The sequence below is a fragment of the Glandiceps talaboti genome, chromosome 19 (assembly GCF_964340395.1).
Source record: "Glandiceps talaboti chromosome 19, keGlaTala1.1, whole genome shotgun sequence".
NCBI classification, from domain to species: Eukaryota; Metazoa; Hemichordata; class Enteropneusta; family Spengelidae; genus Glandiceps; species Glandiceps talaboti.
Window position 1 is genome coordinate 2132905 of NC_135567.1, and position 26073 is coordinate 2158977.

The window sequence follows — 26073 nt, forward strand, 5'->3', positions numbered from 1 at the left end:
ATCTAAGTCCATCGATTTCTTCAAATTCTTGGTGAAAATGAAAATATCATCAAAATAAAGTTTTTGATTTTTTATAAATCTAAATATGAGCGAAAACTAAAAAGTGAGTAGTCAGTAGCACATATTGATAGTACCGAAGTAACTGCTTCAACAGCTGAGTCCAAGCTATTGACTATTAAAGCAAGGCGACTTACTATGTATGTATAAAGTTCAAAGTTCAAAGTTTAAAGGTAATTTGGAAGGAAATCGTCACAAATGTGATGAACTGTGTAGACAGTGGTACATGTCGTTCCTGTAGCATAATATCTGTCATGTTGTCTGCACACCACAATTCGCGAAAGACGAATACACTCGATGGCATTTATAGACAAGACAACAATATAGCTCCAATAGCATATGATTATTTCATACACTGCAGCTTGCTGTCACTATGAAATAGTTCTACAGTTACAAAGGTAGTAGTAGTCTGAATATAATTTATTCTGTGATCTCGTCCAAGATTGTTGTCGTTCGTGGCGTCCTTCACTTGCAAGAATGGAATACTTGTAAGGGTTCAGTCATGGATGACAAGGTTCGTTATTGAGACATAGGGTAGTAGTATTAATCCGATGGTACAGGTCATGGGTTAACTTTCACCTTGTCATTCAGAATGAACAAGTTAATCCTTGCAAACGTAGTAGTAATAGGTGTAGTCCTAACAATTAAGCAACAATATCATCAACGATTTGTCACCTTAACAATTTCTTTCATTGATGTTACACATGAAGGGTTGTCAAGCTAGAGTCATAAAAGAAAGGTTAGAGTTGAAATGTCATGACAACAGTAATCTAGGGACTATAGGTACAGCGAGTGGAATGCAATCCATGTACGATTTGCGTATATCAGTTAAGAGTATTGATTTGAGAATGATGTACAAGTATCCTTGGTGATATATCCTGATTAATATTGTATATTGGTTGGTTACTTCACTCTCTGTAAAGAAATAAATGTTACTACATTAATCATTGGATATCATGAATGTAAGCAAGGGTACTTCACTAGTTGAAAATAGACATTGGAACCTTTACATGTACATATACCAGTGACTGCTTGATTGATTGCTTGGCTACCCAACAAACTTAACTAACTGACTGACTGACTGACTGACTGACTGGCTGGCTGGCTGGCTGGCTGGCTGGCTGTCAGTCTGTCTGTCTGTCTGTCTGATTGATCACTGACTGACTGACTGACTTACTTAAGAAATTAACTGACTGACTGACTGACTGACTGACTGACTGACTGACGGACGGACGGACGGACGGACGGACAGACTAATTGGTTCACCATCAATTCATTCATCTTGATTATACCATCTTGTCAAATGAGAGATTAAATGCCGTTCACATATTTTCTGAATACATGAGAGTTTGAATAATGCATAGTCAGACAGACAGTAATTTATTGAGGTATACAATTACAAGCGTTCTCCTAGACTATCTCTGTGTATGTTACTGAATGACTGGTACATCTATATCACTCTGTCTGTAATGTAGTGAATCAATTCACAGATTAGAACATTTACTATATACAAGTGTTCTCCTAGACCATCTCTGTGTATGTTACTGAATGATTGGTACATCTATATCACTCTGTCTGTAATGTAGTGAATCAATTCACAAATTAGAACATTTACTATATACAAGTGTTCTCCTAGACTATATCTATGTATGTTACTGAATGATTGGTACTTCTATATCACTCTGTCTGTAAAGTAGTGAATCAATTCACAAATTAGAACATTTACTATATACAAGTGTTCTCCTGGACTATCTCTGTGTATGTTACTGAATGACTGGTACATCTATATCACTCTGTGTGTAATGTAGTGAATCAATTCACAGATTAGAACATTTACTATATACAAGTGTTCTCCTAGACTATATCTTTGTATGTTACTGAATGACTGGTACATCTATATCACTCTGTCTGTAATGTAGTGAATCAATTCACAGATTAGAACATTTACTATATACAAGTGTTCTCCTAGACTATCTCTGTGTATGTTACTGAATGACTGGTACATCTATATCACTCTGTCTGTAATGTAGTGAATCAATTCACAGATTAGAACATTTACTATATACAAGTGTTCTCCTAGACTATCTCTTTGTATGTTACTGAATGACTGGTACATCTATATCACTCTGTCTGTAATGTAGTGAATAAATTCACAGATTAGAACATTTACTTTATACAAGTGTTCTCCTAGACTATATCTTTGTATGTTACTGAATGACTGGTACATCTATATCACTCTGTCTGTAAAGTAGTGAATCAATTCACAAATTAGAACATTTACTATATACAAGTGTTCTCCTAGACTATCTCTGTGTATGTTACTGAATGACTGGTACATCTATATCACTCTGTGTGTAAAGTAGTGAATCAATTCACAGATTAGAACATTTACTATATACAAGTGTTCTCCTAGACTATATCTTTGTATGTTACTGAATGACTGGTACATCTATATCACTCTGTCTGTAATGTAGTGAATCAATTCACAGATTAGAACATTTACTATATACAAGTGTTCTCCTAGACCATCTCTGTGTATGTTACTGAATGATTGGTACATCTATATCACTCTGTCTGTAATGTAGTGAATCAATTCACAAATTAGAACATTTACTATATACAAGTGTTCTCCTAGACTATCTCTGTGTATGTTACTGAATGACTGGTACATCTATATCACTCTGTGTGTAAAGTAGTGAATTAATTCACAGATTAGAACATTTACTTTATACAAGTGTTCTCCTAGACTATATCTGTGTATGTTACTGAATGACTGGTACATCTATATCACTCTGTCTGTAATGTAGTGAATCAATTCACAGATTAGAACATTTACTATATACAAGTGTTCTCCTAGACTATCTCTGTGTATGTTACTGAATGACTGGTATATCTATATCACTCTGTCTGTAATGTAGTGAATCAATTCACAGATTAGAACATTTACTATATACAAGTGTTCTCCTAGACTATCTCTGTGTTTGTTACTGAATGACTGGTACATCTATATCACTCTGTGTGTAATGTAGTGAATCAATTCACAGATTAGAACATTTACTATATACAAGTGTTCTCCTAGACTATCTCTGTGTATGTTACTGAATGATTGGTACATCTATATCACTCTGTCTGTAATGTAGTGAATCAATTCACAAATTAGAACATTTACTATATACAAGTGTTCTCCTAGACTATCTCTGTGTATGTTACTGAATGATTGGTACATCTATATCACTCTGTCTGTAATGTAGTGAATCAATTCACAAATAAGAACATTTACTATGTACAAGTGTTCTCCTAGACTATCTCTGTGTATGTTACTGAATGATTGGTACATCTATATCACTCTGTCTGTAATGTAGTGAATCAATTCACAAATTAGAACATTTACTATATACAAGTGTTCTCCTAGACTATCTCTGTGTATGTTACTGAATGACTGGTACATCTATATCACTCTGTGTGTAAAGTAGTGAATCAATTCACAGATTAGAACATTTACTTTATACAAGTGTTCTCCTAGACCATCTCTGTGTATGTTACTGAATGATTGGTACATCTATATCACTCTGTCTGTAATGTAGTGAATCAATTCACAGATTAGAACATTTACTATATACAAGTGTTCTCCTAGACTATCTCTGTGTATGTTACTGAATGATTGGTACATCTATATCACTCTGTGTGTAAAGTAGTGAATCAATTCACAAATTAGAACATTTACTATATACAAGTGTTCTCCTAGACTATCTCTGTGTATGTTACTGAATGATTGGTACATCTATATCACTCTGTCTGTAAAGTAGTGAATCAATTCACAGATTAGAACATTTACTATATACAAGTGTTCTCCTAGACTATATCTATGTATGTTACTGAATGATTGGTACATCTATATCACTCTGTGTGTAATGTAGTGAATCAATTCACAGATTAGAACATTTACTTTATACAAGTGTTCTCCTAGACTATATCTATGTATGTTACTGAATGACTGGTACATCTATATCACTCTGTGTGTAATGTAGTGAATCAATTCACAGATTAGAACATTTACTTTATACAAGTGTTCTCCTAGACTATATCTATGTATGTTACTGAATGACTGGTACATCTATATCAGTCTGTCTGTAATGTAGTGAATCAATTCACAGACTAGAACATTTACTATATGCAAGTGTTCTCCTAGACCATCTCTGTGTTTGTTACTGAATGACTGGTACATCTATATCACTCTGTGTGTAATGTAGTGAATCAATTCACAGATTAGAACATTTACTATATACAAGTGTTCTCCTAGACTATCTCTGTGTATGTTACTGAATGACTGGTACATCTATATCACTCTGTGTGTAAAGTAGTGAATCAATTCACAAATTAGAACATTTACTTTATACAAGTGTTCTCCTAGACTATATCTTTGTATGTTACTGAATGATTGGTACATCTATATCACTCTGTCTGTAATGTAGTGAATCAATTCACAAATTAGAACATTTACTATATATAAGTGTTCTCCTCGACCATCTCTGTGTATGTTACTGAATGACTGGTACATCTATATCACTCTGTCTGTAATGTAGTGAATCAATTCACAGATTAGAACATTTACTATATACAAGTGTTCTCCTAGACTATATCTGTGTATGTTACTGAATGATTGGTATATCTATATCACTCTGTCTGTAATGTAGTGAATCAATTCACAGATTAGAACATTTACTATATACAAGTGTTCTCCTAGACTATCTCTGTGTATGTTAATACTGAATGATTGGTACATCTATATCACTCTGTCTGTAATGTAGTGAATCAATTCACAGATTAGAACATTTACTATATACAAGTGTTCTCCTAGACTATATCTCTGTGTATGTTACTGAATGACTGGTACATCTATATCACTCTGTGTGTAAAGTAGTGAATCAATTCACAGATTAGAACATTTACTATATACAAGTGTTCTCCTAGACTATATCTGTGTTTGTTACTGAATGATTGGTATATCTATATCACTCTGTCTGTAATGTAGTGAATCAATTCACAAATTAGAACATTTACTATATATAAGTGTTCTCCTAGACCATCTCTGTGTTTGTTACTGAATGATTGGTACATCTATATCACTCTGTCTGTAATGTAGTGAATCAATTCACAGATTAGAAAATTTACTATATACAAGTGTTCTCCTAGACCATCTCTGTGTATGTTACTGAATGACTGGTACATCTATATCACTCTGTCTGTAAAGTAGTGAATCAATTCACAGATTAGAAAATTTACTATATACAAGTGTTCTCCTAGACTATCTCTGTGTATGTTACTGAATGACTGGTACATCTATATCACTCTGTCTGTAAAGTAGTGAATCAATTCACAGATTAGAACATTTACTATATACAAGTGTTCTCCTAGACTATCTCTGTGTATGTTACTGAATGACTGGTCCATCTATATCACTCTGTCTGTAAAGTAGTGATAATCAATTCACAGATTAGAACATTTACTATATACAAGTGTTCTCCTAGACTATCTCTGTGTATGTTACTGAATGATTGGTACATCTAATAATCACTCTGTGTGTAAAGTAGTGAATCAATTCACAGATTAGAACATTTACTATATACAAGTGTTCTCCTAGACTATATCTATGTATGTTACTGAATGATTGGTACATCTATATCACTCTGTGTGTAAAGTAGTGAATCAATTCACAGATTAGAACATTTACTTTATACAAGTGTTCTCCTAGACTATCTCTGTGTATGTTACTGAATGACTGGTACATCTATATCACTCTGTGTGTAAAGTAGTGAATCAATTCACAGATTAGAACATTTACTATATACAAGTGTTCTCCTAGACTATATCTATGTATGTTACTGAATGATTGGTACATCTATATCACTCTGTCTGTAAAGTAGTGAATCAATTCACAAATTAGAACATTTACTATATACAAGTGTTCTCCTAGACCATCTCTGTGTATGTTACTGAATGACTGGTACATCTATATCACTCTGTCTGTAATGTAGTGAATCAATTCACAAATTAGAACATTTACTATATACAAGTGTTCTCCTAGACTATATCTGTGTATGTTACTGAATGATTGGTACTTCTATATCACTCTGTGTGTAAAGTAGTGAATCAATTCACAGATTAGAACATTTACTATATACAAGTGTTCTCCTAGACTATCTCTGTGTATGTTACTGAATGACTGGTACATCTATATCACTCTGTGTGTAATGTAGTGAATCAATTCACAGATTAGAACATTTACTATATACAAGTGTTCTCCTAGACTATCTCTGTGTTTGTTACTGAATGACTGGTACATCTATATCACTCTGTCTGTAATGTAGTGAATCAATTCACAGATTAGAACATTTACTATATACAAGTGTTCTCCTAGACTATATCTTTGTATGTTACTGAATGATTGGTACATCTAATAATCACTCTGTGTGTAAAGTAGTGAATCAATTCACAGATTAGAACATTTACTATATACAAGTGTTCTCCTAGACTATATCTATGTATGTTACTGAATGATTGGTACATCTATATCACTCTGTGTGTAAAGTAGTGAATCAATTCACAGATTAGAACATTTACTTTATACAAGTGTTCTCCTAGACTATCTCTGTGTATGTTACTGAATGACTGGTACATCTATATCACTCTGTGTGTAAAGTAGTGAATCAATTCACAGATTAGAACATTTACTATATACAAGTGTTCTCCTAGACTATATCTATGTATGTTACTGAATGATTGGTACATCTATATCACTCTGTCTGTAAAGTAGTGAATCAATTCACAAATTAGAACATTTACTATATACAAGTGTTCTCCTAGACCATCTCTGTGTATGTTACTGAATGACTGGTACATCTATATCACTCTGTCTGTAATGTAGTGAATCAATTCACAAATTAGAACATTTACTATATACAAGTGTTCTCCTAGACTATATCTGTGTATGTTACTGAATGATTGGTACTTCTATATCACTCTGTGTGTAAAGTAGTGAATCAATTCACAGATTAGAACATTTACTATATACAAGTGTTCTCCTAGACTATCTCTGTGTATGTTACTGAATGACTGGTACATCTATATCACTCTGTGTGTAATGTAGTGAATCAATTCACAGATTAGAACATTTACTATATACAAGTGTTCTCCTAGACTATCTCTGTGTTTGTTACTGAATGACTGGTACATCTATATCACTCTGTCTGTAATGTAGTGAATCAATTCACAGATTAGAACATTTACTATATACAAGTGTTCTCCTAGACTATATCTTTGTATGTTACTGAATGACTGGTACATCTATATCACTCTGTGTGTAATGTAGTGAATCAATTCACAGATTAGAACATTTACTTTATACAAGTGTTCTCCTAGACTATCTCTGTGTATGTTACTGAATGACTGGTACATCTATATCACTCTGTCTGTAATGTAGTGAATCAATTCACAAATTAGAACATTTACTATATACAAGTGTTCTCCTAGACTATCTCTGTGTATGTTACTGAATGACTGGTACATCTATATCACTCTGTCTGTAAAGTAGTGAATCAATTCACAGATTAGAACATTTACTATATACAAGTGTTCTCCTAGACCATCTCTGTGTATGTTACTGAATGACTGGTACATCTATATCACTCTGTCTGTAAAGTAGTGAATCAATTCACAGATTAGAACATTTACTATATACAAGTGTTCTCCTAGACTATATCTGTGTATGTTACTGAATGACTGGTACATCTATATCACTCTGTCTGTAATGTAGTGAATCAATTCACAGATTAGAACATTTACTTTATACAAGTGTTCTCCTAGACTATCTCTGTGTATGTTACTGAATGACTGGTACATCTATATCACTCTGTCTGTAATGTAGTGAATCAATTCACAGATTAGAACATTTACTATATACAAGTGTTCTCCTAGACTATCTCTGTGTATGTTACTGAATGACTGGTACATCTATATCACTCTGTGTGTAATGTAGTGAATCAATTCACAGATTAGAACATTTACTATATACAAGTGTTCTCCTAGACTATATCTTTGTATGTTACTGAATGACTGGTACATCTATATCACTCTGTCTGTAATGTAGTGAATCAATTCACAGATTAGAACATTTACTTTATACAAGTGTTCTCCTCGACCATCTCTGTGTATGTTACTGAATGATTGGTACATCTATATCACTCTGTGTGTAAATTTTAGTAGTGAATCAATTCACAGATTAGAACATTTACTATATACAAGTGTTCTCCTAGACTATCTCTGTGTATGTTACTGAATGACTGGTACATCTATATCACTCTGTCTGTAAAGTAGTGAATCAATTCACAGATTAGAACATTTACTATATACAAGTGTTCTCCTAGACTATATCTTTGTATGTTACTGAGTGACTGGTACATCTATATCACTCTGTCTGTAATGTAGTGAATCAATTCACAAATTAGAACATTTACTATATACAAGTGTTCTCCTAGACTATCTCTGTGTATGTTACTGAATGACTGGTACATCTATATCACTCTGTCTGTAAAGTAGTGAATCAATTCACAGATTAGAACATTTACTATATACAAGTGTTCTCCTAGACTATATCTGTGTATGTTACTGAATGACTGGTACATCTATATCACTCTGTCTGTAATGTAGTGAATCAATTCACAGATTAGAACATTTACTATATACAAGTGTTCTCCTAGACTATATCTGTGTATGTTACTGAATGACTGGTACATCTATATCACTCTGTCTGTAATGTAGTGAATCAATTCACAAATTAGAACATTTACTATATATAAGTGTTCTCCTAGACTATATCTGTGTATGTTACTGAATGATTGGTACATCTATATCACTCTGTCTGTAATGTAGTGAATCAATTCACAGATTAGAACATTTACTATATACAAGTGTTCTCCTAGACTATCTCTGTGTATGTTACTGAATGATTGGTACATCTATATCACTCTGTGTGTAAAGTAGTGAATCAATTCACAAATTAGAACATTTACTTTATACAAGTGTTCTCCTAGACCATCTCTGTGTATGTTACTGAATGATTGGTACATCTATATCACTCTGTCTGTAATGTAGTGAATCAATTCACAAATTAGAACATTTACTATATACAAGTGTTCTCCTGGACTATCTCTGTGTATGTTACTGAATGACTGGTACATCTATATCACTCTGTGTGTAATGTAGTGAATCAATTCACAGATTAGAACATTTACTATATACAAGTGTTCTCCTAGACTATCTCTGTGTATGTTACTGAATGACTGGTACATCTATATCACTCTGTGTGTAATGTAGTGAATCAATTCACAGATTAGAACATTTACTATATACAAGTGTTCTCCTAGACTATCTCTGTGTATGTTACTGAATGACTGGTACATCTATATCACTCTGTGTGTAATGTAGTGAATCAATTCACAGATTAGAACATTTACTATATACAAGTGTTCTCCTAGACTATATCTTTGTATGTTACTGAATGACTGGTACATCTATATCACTCTGTGTGTAATGTAGTGAATCAATTCACAGATTAGAACATTTACTATATACAAGTGTTCTCCTAGACTATATCTATGTATGTTACTGAATGACTGGTACATCTATATCACTCTGTCTGTAATGTAGTGAATCAATTCACAGATTAGAACATTTACTATATACAAGTGTTCTCCTAGACTATATCTATGTATGTTACTGAATGACTGGTACATCTATATCACTCTGTCTGTAAAGTAGTGAATCAATTCACAGATTAGAACATTTACTATATACAAGTGTTCTCCTAGACTATATCTGTGTATGTTACTGAATGACTGGTACATCTATATCACTCTGTCTGTAATGTAGTGAATCAATTCACAGATTAGAACATTTACTATATACAAGTGTTCTCCTAGACTATATCTGTGTATGTTACTGAATGACTGGTACATCTATATCACTCTGTCTGTAATGTAGTGAATCAATTCACAAATTAGAACATTTACTATATATAAGTGTTCTCCTAGACTATATCTGTGTATGTTACTGAATGATTGGTACATCTATATCACTCTGTCTGTAATGTAGTGAATCAATTCACAGATTAGAACATTTACTATATACAAGTGTTCTCCTAGACTATATCTGTGTATGTTACTGAATGACTGGTACATCTATATCACTCTGTGTGTAATGTAGTGAATCAATTCACAGATTAGAACATTTACTATATACAAGTGTTCTCCTAGACTATATCTGTGTATGTTACTGAATGACTGGTACATCTATATCACTCTGTGTGTAATGTAGTGAATCAATTCACAGATTAGAACATTTACTATATACAAGTGTTCTCCTAGACCATCTCTGTGTTTGTTACTGAATGATTGGTACATCTATATCACTCTGTGTGTAATGTAGTGAATCAATTCACAGATTAGAACATTTACTATATACAAGTGTTCTCCTAGACTATCTCTGTGTATGTTACTGAATGATTGGTACATCTATATCACTCTGTGTGTAAAGTAGTGAATCAATTCACAAATTAGAACATTTACTTTATACAAGTGTTCTCCTAGACCATCTCTGTGTATGTTACTGAATGATTGGTACATCTATATCACTCTGTCTGTAATGTAGTGAATCAATTCACAAATTAGAACATTTACTATATACAAGTGTTCTCCTGGACTATCTCTGTGTATGTTACTGAATGACTGGTACATCTATATCACTCTGTGTGTAATGTAGTGAATCAATTCACAGATTAGAACATTTACTATATACAAGTGTTCTCCTAGACTATCTCTGTGTATGTTACTGAATGACTGGTACATCTATATCACTCTGTGTGTAATGTAGTGAATCAATTCACAGATTAGAACATTTACTATATACAAGTGTTCTCCTAGACTATATCTTTGTATGTTACTGAATGACTGGTACATCTATATCACTCTGTGTGTAATGTAGTGAATCAATTCACAGATTAGAACATTTACTATATACAAGTGTTCTCCTAGACTATATCTATGTATGTTACTGAATGACTGGTACATCTATATCACTCTGTCTGTAATGTAGTGAATCAATTCACAGATTAGAACATTTACTATATACAAGTGTTCTCCTAGACTATATCTATGTATGTTACTGAATGATTGGTACATCTATATCACTCTGTGTGTAATGTAGTGAATCAATTCACAGATTAGAACATTTACTATATACAAGTGTTCTCCTAGACTATCTCTGTGTATGTTACTGAATGACTGGTACATCTATATCACTCTGTGTGTAAAGTAGTGAATCAATTCACAGATTAGAACATTTACTATATACAAGTGTTCTCCTAGACTATCTCTATGTATGTTACTGAATGACTGGTACATCTATATCACTCTGTCTGTAATGTAGTGAATCAATTCACAGATTAGAACATTTACTATATACAAGTGTTCTCCTAGACTATCTCTGTGTATGTTACTGAATGACTGGTACATCTATATCACTCTGTCTGTAAAGTAGTGAATCAATTCACAGATTAGAACATTTACTATATACAAGTGTTCTCCTAGACCATCTCTGTGTATGTTACTGAATGACTGGTATATCTATATCACTCTGTCTGTAATGTAGTGAATCAATTCACAGATTAGAAAATTTACTATATACAAGTGTTCTCCTAGACCATCTCTGTGTATGTTACTGAATGATTGGTACATCTATATCACTCTGTCTGTAATGTAGTGAATCAATTCACAGATTAGAACATTTACTATATACAAGTGTTCTCCTAGACCATCTCTGTGTATGTTACTGAATGATTGGTACATCTATATCACTCTGTCTGTAAAGTAGTGAATCAATTCACAGATTAGAATATTTTACTATATACAAGTGTTCTCCTAGACTATATCTATGTATGTTACTGAATGATTGGTACATCTATATCACTCTGTGTGTAATGTAGTGAATCAATTCACAGATAAGAACATTTACTATATACAAGTGTTCTCCTAGACCATCTCTGTGTATGTTACTGAATGATTGGTACATCTATATCACTGATCTGTCTGTAATGTAGTGAATCAATTCACAGATTAGAATATTTACTATATACAAGTGTTCTCCTAGACTATATCTTTGTATGTTACTGAATGACTGGTACATCTATATCACTCTGTCTGTAAAGTAGTGAATCAATTCACAGATTAGAACATTTACTATATACAAGTGTTCTCCTAGACCATCTCTGTGTATGTTACTGAATGATTGGTACATCTATATCACTCTGTCTGTAAAGTAGTGAATCAATTCACAGATTAGAATATTTTACTATATACAAGTGTTCTCCTAGACTATATCTATGTATGTTACTGAATGATTGGTACATCTATATCACTCTGTGTGTAATGTAGTGAATCAATTCACAGATAAGAACATTTACTATATACAAGTGTTCTCCTAGACCATCTCTGTGTATGTTACTGAATGATTGGTACATCTATATCACTGATCTGTCTGTAATGTAGTGAATCAATTCACAGATTAGAATATTTACTATATACAAGTGTTCTCCTAGACTATATCTTTGTATGTTACTGAATGACTGGTACATCTATATCACTCTGTCTGTAAAGTAGTGAATCAATTCACAGATTAGAACATTTACTATATACAAGTGTTCTCCTCGACTATCTCTTTGTATGTTACTGAATGATTGTAAGATTCAGTTAAATACTGTGAACCATCAGACACATCAGGATCTTTTGCGATGACAAAGCTGATGATGTGAAAGAGAATCCAGTTACCTTTACTTGAGGAATATTATATGACTTTGAACACGAGAACATGATAACAATGTTTCTACAGTAAAAGGTTACAGAACGTATCAATTACTTTTACATCTAAAAACGCCTATGTTTGACATTTGACCATACATTATCGTCTTGATATGCATTATTATGTCACCAAATATATTGATGAGACTTAGAACTTTAGTCAATTAAAGTGTGCATTACCTTTACAGTTCTTTGTTCCAGCTCCAGTACCAACAGTTGTACCGAAAGGTAGACAACCAAAGTCATTGATGTCATCTATATCATCAGTTGCAGTGAATAACAATGTACACGTGTGTATAGACTTCACAGTTGGTTGCATCTAGTGTTATGTCGATGGTTTGGACGGCAATGAAGGTTTTGACATCAGTGGAACCAGCTCTCACAGTAATCGCTGAAGTGAATGTCCTCTCCACAACAGTAGATTTTGTTATTCCACTGGCTTTAAAGTCAGCATTATAGGTAAAGTATACGCCAATCTTTGTGACGGGGTCGATCACTACTTCCTGGTACGGTTAACCCCAGGGTGATGCTGATAGTTTGTGCCGATCCACCAGATGTGTAGATTACACTGGTTGCATTGGAAATAGAGCTCGACGCAACTGACACATCTGTCCAAATAAAATCAATTTAAAACTATCAAAATGTCATTCAGATTGATTGAAGGACATAGTTAAAGTGTAACGTAATCTGATAAAATTATTGAGAAGATTTGGTGATGATAGCAAAGTAAAAATGTAATACAAATGTCAACTTTACCTTATGAATAGAGATTAACCCAACTACAGATATTACACACTGATATTTTGGATGGCCATAATCTAGGAAATTGTGTATGAGTTTGAGGTAAAAACGAGATAACTTACTGTTTCATTAGTCAATTAAAATTAAGAACAAAACATTCTCATTTACATCGTATAACATTCACGGGATGTCCCTATCATCGTTGCGACGTGTGTCACTAGGTCTATTGCACATATATCGTACCCTTCTCACAGCTGGCCTACCTTCCTGACTATGTTCTACGGGTTCTGCTTCAACTAGAATCATCATGTGAAGTTTGACTTCTGTATTACCCTTTGACTAGTTTTGCTGTCAATAGAATCATTTTCACTGTCGGCATCTTGAAAAACACTTCAAGGGCTTTGTCCGTTTTAAAGTGTGCCAACGTTGCCATTTTTAAATCAATTTTGGTGAAACAAAATTGAATACGAAACTATAGAAATAACAGCGGCGAAACTACCGAGTATGGCGCCATTAGGGTTGACCTCTGTCGTACACGTAAATGTAGGCTTGAGGAAACAACTAACAGACATGATATGAACAACCAACACAACGTAATTACGATCGAATTACGATCTTGGCGAGTTTACGCGCCTCCCACAATCTGCCTGTTGGCGCAGAATGCGTCCTCCCGTTGTCAAAAATAACATGATATCAACCTAATTGTTATTATTGAAATAACCCTGACAGTCCTTTGTTGCAGCTTCAGTACCGACTGTTGTACCGAAAGGTAGACAACCAAAGTCATTGGTGTCATCTGTATCATCAGTTGCAGTGATAACAATACACACGTGTGTATAGGATTTACAGTTGCAGTGATAACAATACACACGTGTGTATAGGATTTACAGTTGCAGTGATAACAATACACACGTGTGTATAGGATTTACAGTTGCAGTGATAACTACACACGTGTGTATAGGATTTACAGTTGCAGTGATAACAATACACACGTGTGTATAGGATTTACAGTTGCAGTGATAACAATACACACGTGTGTATAGGATTTACAGTTGCAGTGATAACAATACACACGTGTGTATAGGATTTACAGTTGCAGTGATAACAATACACACGTGTGTATAGGATTTACAGTTGCAGTGATAACAATACACACGTGTATATAGGATTTACAGTTGCAGTGATAACAATACACACGTGTGTATAGGATTTACAGTTGCAGTGATAACAATACACACGTGTGTATAGGATTTACAGTTGCAGTGATAACAATACACACGAGTGTATAGGATTTACAGTTGCAGTGATAACAATACACACGTGTGTATAGGATTTACAGTTGCAGTGATAACAATACACACGAGTGTATAGGATTTACAGTTGCAGTGATAACAATACACACGTGTGTATAGGATTTACAGTTGCAGTGATAACAATACACACGTGTGTATAGGATTTACAGTTGCAGTGATAACAATACACACGTGTGTATAGGATTTACAGTTGGCTGCATCTATCGTTAAATCAATTACTTTATTAGCAATGTGAGTCTTAACATAAGTAGAACTTAATCGCTGGCGTGAAAGTCTCCACCACTGCAGTCGATTCATTTTTTATTCCGCTGGCTTTAAAGTTGACATTATTGCTAAAGTAGACGTCCATCTTTGTGACAGTTCCAGCATTACCTCCATATTCTGATATTCCCAGTGTGATGGTGATGGTCTGTGCCGATCCAGTTGTGTAGGTTGTAGTAGGTACCTTAGATATGGAGGTAGACGCTAACTGACACATTTGTCCAAATAAAATAAATGTAAATTATCAAAACGTCGCTCAGATCAATTGAAAAAAAATAGTTGAAGTTCATTATAATCTTCTAAGTTTAGTGAGACTTTTGGTAGTGATATAAAAGTGCCAATGTTTGATTTTATCTTATGAATAGAGAGTTACTCAACAAAGGACAAGTTTTATGATATCAATATGACTTCAAAACACGTAACCTAAATCCAAGAATGGGCAAAGGTCAAAGTATGCTTGAATAGATTTAAAACATAAACATGTGCAAAGACAGAACTGGCTTCTATGATATACCATATTGCATTAACATTAATTAGTTGAAAATAATGTTTAAACAATTGTTAACAGCCTTAGACGACTGACTGGTAATTAAGGTATAATGGTTTCGATTTTGTTTTGTTTAGAAGATTGTGCAAAACACCAGCCAACCAACCAACGAACCAACCAACCAACCAACCAACAAACAACCTACCAACCAACCAACCAACCAGCTAACCAACCAACCAACCAACCAACCAACCAACCAACCAACCAACCAATCAACCAAGCAAACCAACCAACAAACAAACAAACAAACAAACAAATAAACAAACAAACAAACAAACAAACAAATAAATAAATAGACATTTGATCACTCCTAACTCATTTTGTAAGTGATATGATAGTATAATTACTAGGAACGGTAGAACTGGTAACTTTGAAACCAGCATTCAACTTTTTTTAGTAAATGAACATCTATTTCTTTAGCAAGGGACAAATAAATGACAGTAGTCACGTGACCACAAGGTAGGTGTGATTGTTAAACTACTCACCCAGTCGTCACTATACAGGTGACTTAACATTGGTTCATACAATACATCCCACTCACAAATAGAATTGATAAGTGTGTACTATTACCTAGGCAATTCTTTGTAAGACCTATAGTAATAAAATTATCGCCTGGCATGATTTGTATTCTCAACAGGTGGTTTCGAAGGACATACGTTACAATTGACGGCTACAATACTTAAGATGAATGTCCACTATAACTCAAGTTTTCCTAAACTACCTGTCAATATCTCATAAACTCTAAATAAGTAAACTCAAAGTTTAAACTTCAGGTCATACTATCATAGCAAGGAAATGAGTTATATATTAACCATCGGCTGTCATCAAATGAGGTTACGCAAATAAAATATATAGGTCTCTCCATTCAAGCCGGATTGGTGTACAAGTACTGAGATACAACAACAAGGAGAACGTAAAGAACCATGACTATATGTGTCAACCAATGCTTCTAAATAAAAAGTGTTTTCATTTGAACAGGTGCATCTTATTTTGACTCTTTGGATACATTACATATGTAAACAACAACGCAGGAACAACTTGTTTATTTGTTCATTACATATACCCTACATTGTATATTTCAAAATCAACTGTGGAATTTTGCAAATATCACTCTGAAACTTCTCTTGAAAAGTGCTACAATTGTAAACCAATAGAAGTTTCACAATCACGATTATTGATATATGAATAATATTATGGACAGTATTTTAGCTGATCATAAAATATAAAATTAGTTTGATTGCTATCACAGTATCATAATATTGTTGTCCATAATAGCAATATTTTCTATGAGTCTTTTAACAAACAAATCGCCTAGAAAGGGAAACGTTTCATGTAATACATGGTATTTTAAATTCAGACATGAGGCCTTGTAATGCATTAAACATATAACTATAAATTCAGACATTAATCTTACAAATTACAATATGAGTCATAGAATGTGTGCAGTTTAAATTTGAGCTACAAAATTCCATTGTATAGCAATGTCGTCATAGTTTCGAATCAGTGCAATATCAAGTACATAATCTATAATAAGTAATGATAAATTATATAGACGGAATGATTATGGCATCTTGGGTTTGTTACAAGCTAAATGTTGCACAGTGATCGCGACACTGTACATCGTGTTTATCCAAAAATAGAATATTGTTCCTACAGACGTATACATGCATATTGCGAAACAACTGAACTTGATATAATGTAATGTTCGTCTTCCTATTGTGTGAAACTTAGTCATACAAAGTGATCACGTGAATTTGTCATGTTGCAAGCACGCCTACCTGGATGTCACCTTTGACCTGTCCTCACCCTTTGTTCTGACAACTCAGATTTACTTTAACCAGCCTTTAACGAAACAACTACATGAATTCATGCACATTCTGTATGACACTAAAAAATCACCCACATCACAAAAAAAACCTGACAACTACTTTACAAAATCCCTTTCAATGATGAGAAAGTTATTTACGTGTAATATATATCACATTGTGCAACTTTGAACAGTAAACTAAAACATGAGTTTAAAATCACTCTATAGTAACTAGAGATTTTATTCAATGTTAATTACAGGTTGATTCATTTATAATTTGATAACGATGTCACTGATATTTTTGGCTGCAATAAAATTATTATGTATTTGTCTCTCATTCACAAACTTTGCCTAGCTGATTTGCTAGAGAACCGACTACTACCAGGGATGAAAAAAACATGTCCCGATAAATACAATAAAACGTGTGTTATGTGTGCAAGTTTGTCTATCTGTTTTGATCGAGATCTGACTGCTACCTGTTGATACAGTCCAAGTAAATATAATGGCGTATAATTTTTCATATAAAACAAATATATTCAGATTGTTTAGATCTGTCCATGTAACGTGAGATTTTACTATATAAATCATTCAACCAATAATCACCCAGTATAGTCGACATGTATTGACATACCATACATATTTGTTGATCAGAGGCTACGTGCACCTGATCAAAAGAAAACATGATATATGTTTGTGTCGCTTGTAAACAAAACTATGCTCTTTAATTTAGAAGAACTTGGTACCCAACTTAAACCGTGTCATCGACATTATTCATGGCGGCGTCTGTAATTTAGTAAATGTATTCTAATGTGACCTTTCCTTGACTTGTGTTAACAGTAAAAAAATATTTAAATGGACATTTTCTTGCGAGGTCAGATCTAGTCACTACCGGATATAGATATTGGAGTATAGACTGGTGATCGGCTCTAAACATTACATATTATAATAACAATAGAACGAATTTATAATGTGCCTGTTCTTGGAAGAGCTCCAGGCACAAACACAGAGTTACTAACAAAATGAATGGATACAGAGTAACTATTTGAAAAGTTGCAAGGATATGTATAGAGAAGTGTGTGAGTGAGTGAGTGAGTGAGTGAGTGAGTGAGTGAGTGAGTGAGTTGAGTTAGTGAGTGAGTGAGTGAGTGAGTGAGTGAGTGAGTGAGTGAGTTGAGTGAGTGAGTGAGTGAGTGAGTGAGTGAGTGAGTGAGTGAGTGAGTGAGTGAGTGAGTGAGTGAGTGAGTGACTGAGTGAGTGAGTGAGTGAGTGAGTGAGTGAGTGAGTGAGTGACTGAGTGAGTGAGTGACTGAGTGACTGAGAGTTAATATTTAAATACTAGGTAAGTTTAAGGGTAGAGGAATGTTTAGAGTGTGAGTGATGAAGACTGTTAAACGAATATATAATAATACAATTAATGTTACGATTGGTCGGTAAATGTGTTATTATGTGTGGGGAGGACTGATTGAAATTGAAGGAGAAGTATAACAAAATGAATGCTCACTTCTTAGTACTACATATCAAAGTTATTTTATAGTGCTTGGTTGTTGTCTAGTATTTATTGCATTGTACAGTGTGTCTACAAACATTTTGATGTTACCTTTCCGTGTTCAATAGGTGATCACAGTATTCCACTTTAAATTGGATTTATTGCTTGCATTGTCAGACATGGAAACTATTAGGAAATAATGCAGTCTTAAAGACATTAAACAAAATTTTGTAATACCAGATTCACCGAACACTTGATTAATAATATTCTTAAAATATCCACTACGAAATGAACAATATGTTTATATATTCTTTCAATTATTATGAATATCTCTTTTGCTTAATTTAATGAATGTGGGTGGGTGCACAAAAGCAGGACCTTTCTATTATATTATAGTTTTAATGTTGTATGAGTAATTTGGACACTGTAGAGAAATTTGACATTTAAAGAAATTTTATTTTAAAGAAATCCAGAGAAAAACATACTTTTAGCTATAGAAGATCACGTGCTATGACCTGAGTTTAAGCGCTGGTTTAAAGATATTTTATTTATAACAGACAATCTTCTTTTCCATCAGTTCAAGTCTCCTATGCATATAATAAAGTCATATTACAACTGTACATAATTATGGATTACATTATGCATTTATACTTTCATCCATTGTAAATGTGACAATGTTGACATCCTCCAAACATGTACTTCATTTTTAATGATCTGATCAAGTTTAGATATTTGTTGTGAAAATTCATGTTTACAAAATATAGTGCTTTGGATATTTATTAGCACAATTTATTTGTATATTAATGCATAGATTCAAATGAAAATTGCCCATGTTGTGAGAAATCAAGTTATACGTAAAAAAACAATATCCAGTACTACAGTAAACACGGTGAAACCTTTAAGTGATAAACATTAGTTTACACAATGGTTTTAGTGGTCTGACCTTTACTATCACAATATTAAACAAGACAGAAAGTATTTATTTCAGCTACTGAATTGGTGAATGGTTTCCCCTTTTGTATTAGATGAATATGTTTGGCACGTGGCCTGTCAGTAGGTTGTAATGGCTGATATATTTTTATCCTTTTGTTGAACCTTTAGTAGGAGGAATAACAACTTCAGTATTCTTGTACAAAGTACTCCTACAACGTGTGTCAAAAATAGCACACTATGCGAGAATAGGAAGTTTTTCACGTTTTGCATTGCAACCTGTATTTTTACTTTACTTTCTCAGTAAATTAACAAATACAACGTTACAGACGTAATAAAAGATTCGAAATTATAAAACTTGGTTATCAGGTCAATAAAATAATTATTTGCCGAAAGTGGAAAGTGTTCATCAGGTTGTCAAAAGTACAATTACATATCCTGATGATATCAGTCATAGTGAATATATTGTAAATTGCGTGCTTTGTAAGTCGCTCAATTCATTCTTCATTATTAATACTGAATGATTTGATTATGATTATGATTATGACGTGTGTCTTCTAAGATTATACTAAAATTAGAATCATACCAGTGTGTGTAAATGTTAGCAATTTTAAAATTATATTCTGTTTCAAAGAATGAATTGAAAACAGTTTTAATTATTAATTGACTTTTAAGTACAGACGTCTTCATTTGGGTTCAACATATCGGCAGTTGTAAAACTAATCGCATGAGTTCCTAGTATTTGGGGACAAATACGACAATTTGCACTGAAACAGTCAGCATCAAATGATGAATGAATCTAAAGGGATGGAACAGAGAGCTAAGCGAGGAATAATTTACAATGAGCTGATTGTTCCCGAGTCACCTTTGACATGACTGTTTGTTCATGAGCATCCAGTATATTTTAACAGCTGTGAGTTCAGAACAATTGCAGTATACTGTGTGTTCAAAAAATTTCCAGAACTTAACAAGAAGTTTAAAAACAACTATTTGTATCATATAAATCACATCTGAATGCAGTCAGACCATCAAGATGTGTTATTTTGACATGTATGTATATATATACCGACAGAAGCAAACAGAACTGCCTGTTCTGGTGGAATGATATGTAGTGTCTTTTCGAAACTTTATGCATTATAATGTTTTTGTGTAATGTTAACGAATGAAATATTGTTTTCACGAATATCTGCTTCAGTGTCATGCGTATGGAAATGTTGCCATGGACACTCTAACAAACCTATATTTCATTGCAGACGTTTGCATTTTTCATGGAGTAATTTTCACCAGGTAGACACGGGTGTCTTGCTGGTAAGCCAGATTCAATATGGTGATCGGAATTTGGACAGTATAAAACATGCGATATAAATTGGTAATGTTTCTAAACAAACAAACAAAAAGTAGCTCAGCATGACATACATATCACATGACCACTGACTGTTCATTTGTTTAAATGCAAGGCTTCCCTTACTAGGTTACCCCTCCAAAACATAGAAGGTAGTCGTGCTCCATATACTCCTGACTGGCTGTAATAACTAACCATTCTGTACCTTTTCTGACGACTAAAACTGAATTTTAAATGTAAATGGTATGAAATTTCATGTGAACATATAGGCATAACGGAAATATAATACATGACATGTACTACATTTATTTCGATCTTGAAATTTTAGAAAATAAGTTGCATTATAAAATTAATGATAATTTCCAAGCAACAAATTCGAAAACGTAAGCCTAGAAAGCATGATCAGCATCTTATCCGTGTTAATGATTTATGTCATTGACTATATTTTAAAAGTATTTTTGTAACAGTGGGTGATGTAAACCATTACCAAAGTAAGTGTGTTATATTACAAATTATGAAGATAAAATTTCATTTTTATATGCACAATAAATATATGCATTTTGACATTATGAAGAAAATACATTGAAGTTTAAATTTGCGAAAGAAAAGTCGAAGGAATTGCATTTTACAATATAGTATATCTATAGTGTAGTAGTTTACTTACAAGATATATATCTATCACTCATTGTACTTCTAACAAACACACACTTGGTGGGATGGTAAAAGAATAAGCAATGGTTTTTACCTAAACCCAAATCAATGACTGTAATTCAGATGTTACTGTCTTCATGAATGTTTGATTGATTTTATATAGAATATGATTGTCTGACATATTGTCAATTTTAAAAGTAGCAGGTAATTTAATACAACTAGATAGAAACTATTACAACAAGGGGTCGGAAGGGTCAGGTCAGGAAGGTTATTGCCCCCTCTCCCGCATTGAAACTCTTTGAAACTTTTGGACCCTAAAGCATGCGATGTGATGTTATATTCACGTGTTACTAGATCTTACTACTGGTTATTCTAGATCCAAATTCCAGGAAATGTAAATGCTGTAGGCATTTTTGGATAAAAGGTGGACGGCAGCTTTAATAGTATATCACATTGTATATCCAGACACTTCCTCTGGCCCGCTGAGCTATTTCTGTTAAAGTCATGGGTATGCACATACCTAATTGACATTATGTCGTATATAACAAAAACCATATGTTCCAGATGTGAGTATAACTTATCCAACAAACAACGATGTTATATCTGAAACGTTTCGACGACTTGATTCGATGTAATGCAGTCCACCTCGTGCAATGCTGTCTGCACTGATCAATTGCAGACTTTGTTTGTAACGTGAATTAACCACCAAGAACTGTAGTGTTTAAATGACAGTAAGACAAGCCTGACTGATGTCCACATGAATGGAAACTATGTCAGTAATTCTCTGCTTAACTATTCATTGTCAGGTGACCTTTGACATTCGATTCTTAACAAGCATCCGGTAATTATTCAAAGGTGTTAAGAAAGCACATCAGTAAAATACCACACAGTCTGACTTTTGATAAGTTACTGATAGTAATCAAGTCGTGAAAAATATATATATATTTTTCATAATCTTGGAACACACGTCAACTAGGTTAGTCACAGCAGTCACAAGTAGGTAATGTCCAGACAAATTAGACAAAAGAACATGGACAAATAATCAATCGAGGAAAATTAATCAAGATATAAATATATTATGGGAAGAGAGATTTTACATCCAGAAATCCACACGTCTTCGTAGGTACCATTAGTATAGTCAACAGAGAACAAAGGGACGGTAAGACAAGCTTGAGTAATTTTACTGACGTTTGAATAGAAAGGTGAGTCTGCAATTCTATGACATGTTATTTTTAGTCTTATTGATGTCGTCTGCTGAATATGTCGGTACTGTATACATTGTGTACGTACTCTGATTTACATATGGCGTGAATAGATACACTAGACTATAACCGACGAATTGACGTGGCAACCTAAATGGGTCACATGTAGGTAAAACAGGTTTTATCTCCGTACCTTTTATTGTGCTTAGTTTTAGCGTGGCAACAGAAGGGTGAGGCTGACTTTGTGTCAGTAGAGTGTGTTATGCTTAGTTGAGACAGGTAGGATATTTACATAAATCATACATCAGGTGACATCTCACATGACATCAGGGGACATCTCACGTGTGCTTTCCCAGATGACAAGATATTATGTCCTAATTAAACTAAAAGGTTCATTCAATTATATATCTACCTGATTGCCACCCAATGCTCACATATTTGTGTATTCATTGTCTAATTACAGTAAATACAGTCATTTAATCTGATGAACATTTTTGGTCACAATCATCAAATTAAGTTTATTGGACTTCTTCATTATAGTTCATGTCTGTAAATGTTGACAACCCATGTTTTTGAGATTTGTCAGTACAACTCAACTTCACTGTAAATTATATGAAAAACCTTACACAAATATATAATTCTTGTTATAAAGTGGTATGATTTTTGCCTTTAAGATTTTCAATTCTATTGAAAACTTTATTCAATGAAGTCTCTGCGGATTGCTTGGATTTCATGCTTTGGTATCAGTGAATAAAAAAAAATAACTTGTGCATGCATAGCTTATTGAGTCAACGTTTAGATATCAAGAAGTACACATGGATAACCCATAAACACAAACAAGAAAACGAACAGATGAACAAACAAACAAACAACAACAACAACAACAACAACAACAACAACAACAACAACAACAACAACAACAATCAATCAATCAATCAAACAAACACAAACAAACAAATAAACAAACAAGCGAGCAAACAAACAAACAAACAAACCAGCGAACCAACCAACAAAGAATAAAACACAATAGTATATCCAGTATACTTATATATAATCCCATGAAATCAATGTTAGTTTTACGTCATAATGCTCCGAGTATGATTTCGCGGACTAATACAAATTCGAGCTGGTAGGCTCATAAAGAGTTATGAGCCATGATAATTTGTAGTCCGTGGAATCATACGTCAGAGCATCATACGTAAAACTAACATTGATTTCATGGGATTATATATTTATCACATAACTAAGTATTTCCCCGTATTTTTCTAAAATTTTAAATCGTATTTTACGAAAACTGCATCATTTCATCGCACTATATTCTTCATCGCGTATTAAAAAAATGGCACCTGACGGCTATGCAAATTACATAATCGCGTGACCTGTCGCGAGGTCAAGCTTACCATATGTATGGTATCGGTCATACTGTTGTGTGGTTTCTCAACCAAAATTATCGGTTATAACCTTGCGATGTGCATGTAATATCGAATTTAGTTTAAAACGTAAGTAGAACTGTCTGAATACGACTTCTGTGCCGTCATTTTAATCATATTTTCTCGGGTTGTGTAAGTTCGGAGATCTGAGCTCGACGGAAAACCGGAAGTAAGCTTGCGGGCTGCTACATCGATCTACGTGATTTTTAAATAGAATAAAATGTATCAAATAAAAATAAAAGGACTTCTACGTATCAAACTCATGTCATCCAAGGAGATATGTAACGTAATGTATGCATTTACGTTTTGAAAGCACATAATTATTATGATAAACTTGATCATAGCGTGGGATTGACACGAACACTCGAACAGTACGGAGAAAAAATAGTTCGGTAGAACAGGGGTGATATGCTCTGAAATCACCCCTGTTTGACGTCACACAGTAGAAAATATGCACGTATTTATGTGATAATTATATTTACAATTGAGAATGAATAATTCATAATTGCAATAAAACGTAGTTTATGAAATAATGTGAATGTATGTATTGTCTGTATATTGATGTCACGTACATCATGTGACAGAGTGACTTCTTAAACACTGACTCCTAGTTACCATTAGCAAACCCACTGACTTGTTACCATTAATGATAGCATAGTGTTAACACTAAGACAATATAACATCCTAACGTCAACATAAACATATCAGTTAGACAGATAGGTATACTTATTTGGAATTACCATGTTTGTTTTTAATAAAGAAAGTGACTTACTATTTCGCAGTCCATTTTTCAGCCGCCAGGAAGCCAATAAGTTGTTAATCCGTTTACGTCATCCTTAGGTTAAGGTGGTGGAATATTCCAGAAGAACAGAACAGTCAAATCCACAACATTAAGCTATAGCCTAAAATGGCTAGACACAACTTGTGTTGATTACAGCTAGAATGTCCAACGACTTGCGGTAGGTTCAGCCCCTACCGACTCACTGTGAACGTTGCAGCTAACATGAATGGAGGCAAATCACAAAGAATGACATATTAACATGACAAACAGACATGCTTGACTGATATAAAGTTTACTTGTCTCTTGAGTTCAGAAGTTTGCCACTATACCATACTATACAGCAAGCTATTCATCGCTATGTCACCTTTAACCAAGCATCCGTGACCCAGCCGCCCTCTGCCAATAACAAAACCTTAGATTATTCTATTTGCTAGTACTTCTAGCTGGATATGACCCATGCTAAATAACGTGTGTAAAACAGAACGGTTGTTGTATTGTTCAGATACGAGAAGATGAACATGTCCTGTCATAGATTACATAGCATGAATATTGCCTTAGACAAGTACGACAATTCTATTTTGTTATTTTTTGTTGCTATTTTCGCACTATTAAAGGGC

At 33.6% G+C, this 26073-nt stretch overlaps 1 long non-coding RNA gene across 1 annotated transcript; it reads right to left on the bottom strand.

Moving 5' to 3' along the window:
- Window positions 1-25492, bottom strand: LOC144450325 (uncharacterized). Its single transcript, XR_013482231.1, has 3 exons — window positions 25448-25492; window positions 13146-13573; window positions 1-972 (listed from the first exon to the last, which is right to left on the bottom strand). It is a non-coding gene; the product is annotated as an uncharacterized LOC144450325 (long non-coding RNA).
- Between the last annotated feature and the right edge of the window lie 581 nt (window positions 25493-26073).